Source organism: Mya arenaria, chromosome 8 (genome assembly GCF_026914265.1).
Source record: "Mya arenaria isolate MELC-2E11 chromosome 8, ASM2691426v1".
NCBI classification, from domain to species: Eukaryota; Metazoa; Mollusca; class Bivalvia; order Myida; family Myidae; genus Mya; species Mya arenaria.
Window position 1 is genome coordinate 15396972 of NC_069129.1, and position 6648 is coordinate 15403619.

Genomic DNA, 6648 nt, shown 5'->3' on the forward strand with positions numbered 1-6648 from the left:
GAGGTCTATGTTGTCAAGTAATCATGAACTGAGGTCTATGTTGTCAAGTAATCATGGACTGGGGTCTATGTTGTCAAGTAATCATGGACTGAGTTCTTAGTTGTCAAGTAATCATGAACTGAGGTCTATGTTGTCAAGTAATCATGGACTGAGGTCTTTGTTGTCAAGTAAACATTGACTGAGGTCTATGTTGTCAAGTAATCATGGAGTGAGGTCTATGTTGTCAATTAATCATGGACTGAGGTCTTTGTTGTCAAGTAAACATTGACTGAGGTCTATGTTGTCAAGTAATCATGAACTGAGGTCTATGTTGTCAAGTAATCATGAACTGAGGTCTATGTTGTCAAGTAATCATGGACTGAGGTCTTTGTTGTCAAGTAATCATGGACTGAGGTCTATGTTGTCAAGTAATCATGGACTGAGGTCTATGTTGTCAAGTAATCATGGACTGAGGTCTATGTTGTCAAGTAATCATGAACTGAGGTCTATGTTGTCAAGTAATCATGGACTGAGGTCTATGTTGTCAAGTAATCATGAACTGAGGTCTATGTTGTCAATAATCATGAACTGAGGTCTATGTTGTCAAGTAATCATGAACTGAGGTCTATGTTGTCAAGTAATCATGAACTGAGGTCTATATTTTCAAGTAATCATGGACTGAGGTCTATGTTTTCAAGTAATCATGGACTGAGGTCTATGTTGTCAAGTAATCATGGACTGAGGTCTATGTTGTCAATAATCATGGACTGAGGTCTATGTTGTCAAGTAATCATGGACTGAGGTCTATGTTGTCAAGTAATCATGAACTGAGGTCTATGTTGTCAAGTAATCATGGACTGAGGTCTATGTTGTCAAATAATCATGGACTGAGGTCTATGTTGTCAAGTAATCATGAACTGAGGTCTATGTTGTCAAGTAATCATGGACTGGGGTCTATGTTGTCAAGTAATCATGGACTGAGGTCTATGTTGTCAAGTAATCATGGACTGAGGTCTATGTTGTCAAGTAATCATGGACTGAGGTCTATGTTGTCAAGTAATCATGAACTGAGGTCTATGTTGTCAAGAAATCATGGACTGAGGTCTATGTTGTCAAGTAATCATGGACTGAGGTCTATGTTGTCAAGTAATCATGGACTGAGGTCTATGTTGTCAAGTAATCATGGACTGAGGTCTATGTTGTCAAGTAATCATGAACTGAGGTCTATGTTGTCAAGTAATCATGGACTGAGGTCTATGTTGTCAAGTAAACATGGACTGAGGTCTATGTTGTCAAGTAATCATGGACTGAGGTCTATGTTGTCAAGTAATCATGGACTGAGGTCTATGTTGTCAAGTAAACATGGACTGAGGTCTATGTTGTCAAGTAATCATGGACTGAGGTCTATGTTGTCAAGTAATCATGGACTGAGGTCTATGTTGTCAAGTAATCATGGACTGAGGTCTATGTTGTCAAGTAATCATGGACTGGGGTCTATGTTGTCAAGTAATCATGGACTGAGTTCTTAGTTGTCAAGTAATCATGAACTGAGGTCTATGTTGTCAAGTAATCATGGACTGAGGTCTTTGTTGTCAAGTAAACATTGACTGAGGTCTATGTTGTCAAGTAATCATGGACTGAGGTCTATGTTGTCAATTAATCATGGACTGAGGTCTTTGTTGTCAAGTAAACATTGACTGAGGTCTATGTTGTCAAGTAATCATGAACTGAGGTCTATGTTGTCAAGTAATCATGAACTGAGGTCTATGTTGTCAAGTAATCATGGACTGAGGTCTTTGTTGTCAAGTAATCATGGACTGAGGTCTAGGTTGTCAAGTAATCATGGACTGAGGTCTATGTTGTCAAGTAATCATGGACTGAGGTCTATGTTGTCAAGTAATCATGAACTGAGGTCTATGTTGTCAAGTAATCATGGACTGAGGTCTATGTTGTCAAGTAATCATGAACTGAGGTCTATGTTGTCAATAATCATGAACTGAGGTCTATGTTGTCAAGTAATCATGAACTGAGGTCTATGTTGTCAAGTAATCATGAACTGAGGTCTATGTTGTCAAGTAATCATGGACTGAGGTCTATGTTGCCAAGTACTGTAATCGTGGCTTGAGTTCTTAGTTGTCAAGTAATCATGGACTGAGTTCTTTGTTATCAAGTAATCATGGACTGAGGTCTATGTTGTCAAGTAATCATTGTCTGAGTTCTTTGTTGTCAAGTAATCATTGTCTGAGTTCTATGTTGCCAAGTACTGTAATCGTGGCTTGAGTTCTTACTTGTCAAGCTATCATGGATTGTGTATGTTGTTGTTATTTGATAATGGACAGTCTTTTTTGTTGTCATATTATTTTAAACTGAATTCTTTGTTGTCAAGTTATTATGTACTGAGCTCTTTGATATCATGTTATGATTGAACGAGTCGTTGATGTCAAATTCTCATGGGTATATCTGTCTTAAAAATTGGATTAATTTACGGTTAAACAGACATCATTATTAGTTAACCCTTTAGCGCATGTATATGAGATAGGCCGACATAGCTCATTAGCAGATGTAAACGCATCTGGCCGACCCTATACACTACTGGATGTATACGCATCTCTTGCATATTTCAATAGGGTCATTTAAATACTTCAATTTTGCATCTTTCTTTTTGTAAACAATATCCCGGATGTTTATAAAGCTGAAGCTTAACCTTTTGTGTATTGATTTTCCCTCGAAAATGTCGTCTGCTAAAACTTGAAGGTTATTATTTATACTGCCAATCACAGGTGTGAGATCCCACTTTGACGTAATAAAAACTTGAGGAATAGCAGTACTGTACAGTATGGAAATTCCCCCAAAACACTGATGCGTAAATCATTGAATATATTATGTCAGTTTAATTTACCATTAAAATCAATAAAGATTATAATTATTTGTAGATAATATTTTGTGTTACAAACAATAGAAACAATAAGTAGCTGAGAAAATAATGAGTAAATTTTCTGCTGAGCTAATCGATGGCCAGCATGGTTCCGGTCGTAAAATAGGTCAAGTAAACAAATTAGTGCAAGCATTTGATGATTTAGCTCATTTTATTCATTACTTAGAAAACATTTATCGGCTTTCTTTTTGTAAAGAATTTTATGAGGGGGTAATAAAGTTAAACAGACACTCTGGACTGGATTTCTCAGATGGATGACACCGGATATTCCTGCCACATTTTTGTGTATTATACACAAGAACATCAATTGTCGGCTTTTGAATCCAGATGGGTTTTTTTATGATAGGGGTAATAAAATTTAGATCGATCCCAGCATTTTATTACCCTTTGATTTAATGCAATTATGACATTTAAAAGAAATGTTACAAATTCCATCTTGGAAATGCATTCACAGATGAAGTAAAATAATTTTATATTTCATCATTGACTCCATTTATTAGATAATTTAATTATCTATAAAAAATGTATTCACATAAAAAAGATTTGGAAACAATTATTTGGAGTAATATTGATTTTAAGGTCATACTGCTGTATTCATTTGCTCATTTTCAAATATCCTGAGAAGTACCTATAGAGATAAGGACTGCTTATCAGTAAAATGGCTATTGACTGGGAGGTGTAATCTGGCTATGTGCTAAAGGGTTAAACTGTTAGAAGCTGAGAGTTTTGGAAATAAACAAAAACATCTAAGTAGCTTTATAACACACATGAACAAACCAGACTTACATGATGTTTGACAGAAGCATTTAAAATTGAAATTCACTAAACATTTGAAATATGTACTCCTTCTGCTTCAGTGGGCTCCTATCACAGGAAAGCGAAATCTATGCTAGAAACCTACCCTGACCTACATGTAATTAAATCTTTGGCTATAACTTATATCATCTAACATAAAGATACCTGCAGACACCAAAGGCAAGTTTTTGGTCACATAGATCACGACTTTCGTCCTCTTCATGTCTCTGGTAAAAGAAAAATATCAAATATTAGAATATACTTCCATTTTTTATCTAAACTAATAACAACAACATTCAAATGAGTAAAAACTACAAAAAAAAAAAGAGCTATCGTAGAACAGTGCACACAGCTATTAGTCTCTTTGTATTAGAATTGAATGCAATAATGGTGTAATATGTGCTTGTCAAAAGCAATTAAAAAAAGTCAATAACAAACGTAAAGGAGAAGCCCTGCAATGTGTCAAAACCATGTTTTCATTAAATGACAGAAGAACTTCAACCTTTGATGTGGGATTCAGTTTCAACCGTTATTTCTTTGATAAGTAACAGTGACCTTGACCCTAGTGTCACTTCTGTAGCTCTGGAATTTGTTTGGTTCCTGAGCGCACAAGAAGGTCGTGCACGGGTTTGGCCTGCCACCAGATCTCGTCTGTGAAGATCAGGTGAGATATTGCTTGTATGGGGTGGATCTACACGGATGAAAAATGATCCAGTTATATTGAGCTTAAACAAGATAAGACACACTGGCGGCTATGGCCAACTCTCATCTGTCATACTAAGGTCAGATACTCCTTTTACTAGGGCCTACATGATTAGAAAATGATCCAGATAGGCATATTGTGCTAACACCAATACTAACAAATCTGGGCCTGTCGCCAACTCTCCCCTGTCATGCTTAGGTGAGATTCTCCTTTTACTGGGGCCTACATAAGTAGAAAATGATTCAGGTTATCATACTGCCTTGACACAGTATGGCCAGGCTTCTCAAATGACCAAAAATCAAAATGGAAAATAATATTTAATGGGTCAACGTTCAAAAGTTTTTATATCTTAGAATGATTTTTTCAAAATCACAAATAGTTGTGCCCAAGTAATGCCAAAAATATTTCAGGCTCTTAAAGCATTTTATGCCAGTATGGATTTTAAGGCTGCAAAAATATATAGATGATACTTGTTCGTAAAATATTTACTTTAGGTGTGCACGAAGTGATATATATATTATAGTTATAAGTACTGAGTTTGGATCAGGTAGGTTTATTTAACTTATATTATTTCATAATAAATGTCATTTACATGATGCACTATTTTGTTTCATGATGCTATTTAACATTGCGCAATTATACGTGTTATGGCATGATGTCAGCAGTGTCGAATACGTCCAAATTGCACTGGAGTGGATTACAGATTGCCATAGTTTGCGATATGTATTGCGTGTGGATTTATTAAAGGTGTATATTGAATTGCGTTCTTACACTGAAATAGTCCATAAATGGTTATTAAAGTTTATTTAAGGATATAAAAGGACAGTTAATTGTAGTTTGTCAAAGAGAGTTCCTTATTGTATGCGAATGCTACCGGTACATCTTTTTGGAAACGAAGTTGTTGAATTTGTGTCCCTGTCCTGTGTTCGCCTACGATTGATATATTCATTGTTGGTAACAGTCAAATCTCGTTTTCATTTCATTGATAAATCCATATAAACGACAAGAAACAATACACTACACAGATATACCGTTTTACGACAATATTAAAAAGCAAATATAATCCTTGTTGGCAGTTTTATTTAATATTGAATACATGTTATATTGTAATAAGACTGTTTCAAGGTGCAATTGTGTAAATAATGATAACCGCATGTACACGGTCGTGGATGAAAAGGACTTCAAAATACAGATAGGAAACAGTGCTAAATATCGTTTGACTGTTCATGTACATTTGTAAGATAGAAGCGAAAGTTTTGTTCATGGTTTCACTGTTTGGCTAGCATCACAGCGATTTTTCAAATGATTGCAATGTGTTTTGTTTAACTGTATTCATTTTTTTTAAATTGAGGCAATCACATAAACCATTCTCTATTCATTAATAAATATGGTTTTCTGTATTAGTCTTAGAGTTATACACATGTTTATCTAAACAATTATGAATAAAAACGAAGTGTAGGTAAACAGTTTTAAACTGAACAAAACCTAGACGCATAACCATGCTGTTATGCTTACGGTAGGGGTTTCATCAGTCAGTTTGTTCCTTTTCCTATCAGTATGTAAAAGAAAAACGTGTTGATAATGGTGCGAGTTTACCTGAGCTTTCTTTACTTGAGAGGGTTCAGCCCAAGACCATTGCCGAGACAAAACACGATCCAGCCCTCCATTGCTCGACATTGAAGCTTAATATAAACAAATACACTCGCCGGTTTGAAAACAAACATTGAAAGTTTTTTTTTTCAATTTAAGTTCCATTTGGGAAACTGTTAAAAGCGTTATTATCTAAGAAGACAATGGTTCATTCATAAAAGAAAGGATTGTCTTTGACTTTTTAAAATGAATTATTGGCCTTTACAGCAGCAGCAGTAAAACGTCGATATTTTTTTATAATGGAATATAAACTATGACGCACGCACGCATGAACATACACTAAACCATCTTTGTTGCAACCCAAAAGGGATAAAGCACATTAACTTTTGAACTATATAGTGGTTAATTTGGTGTATAGATAATTTGTGAATATTTACATTGATTTCCCTTGTATGGTCAATGCCAAAGTTACTTAAAATCAAAGGCTGCTCAATATATTCCTTTATCAATGATGTTTTAACAATATAGTTTGGTATTCTAGTTAAAGCAATCTCATGTCGATATTATAATAATGGTTTAAGGGGCAAGGTCACTGATGCTTATTTTATGAAAGCAGTTTCCCCTCAATACATTTCAAAATTACCCG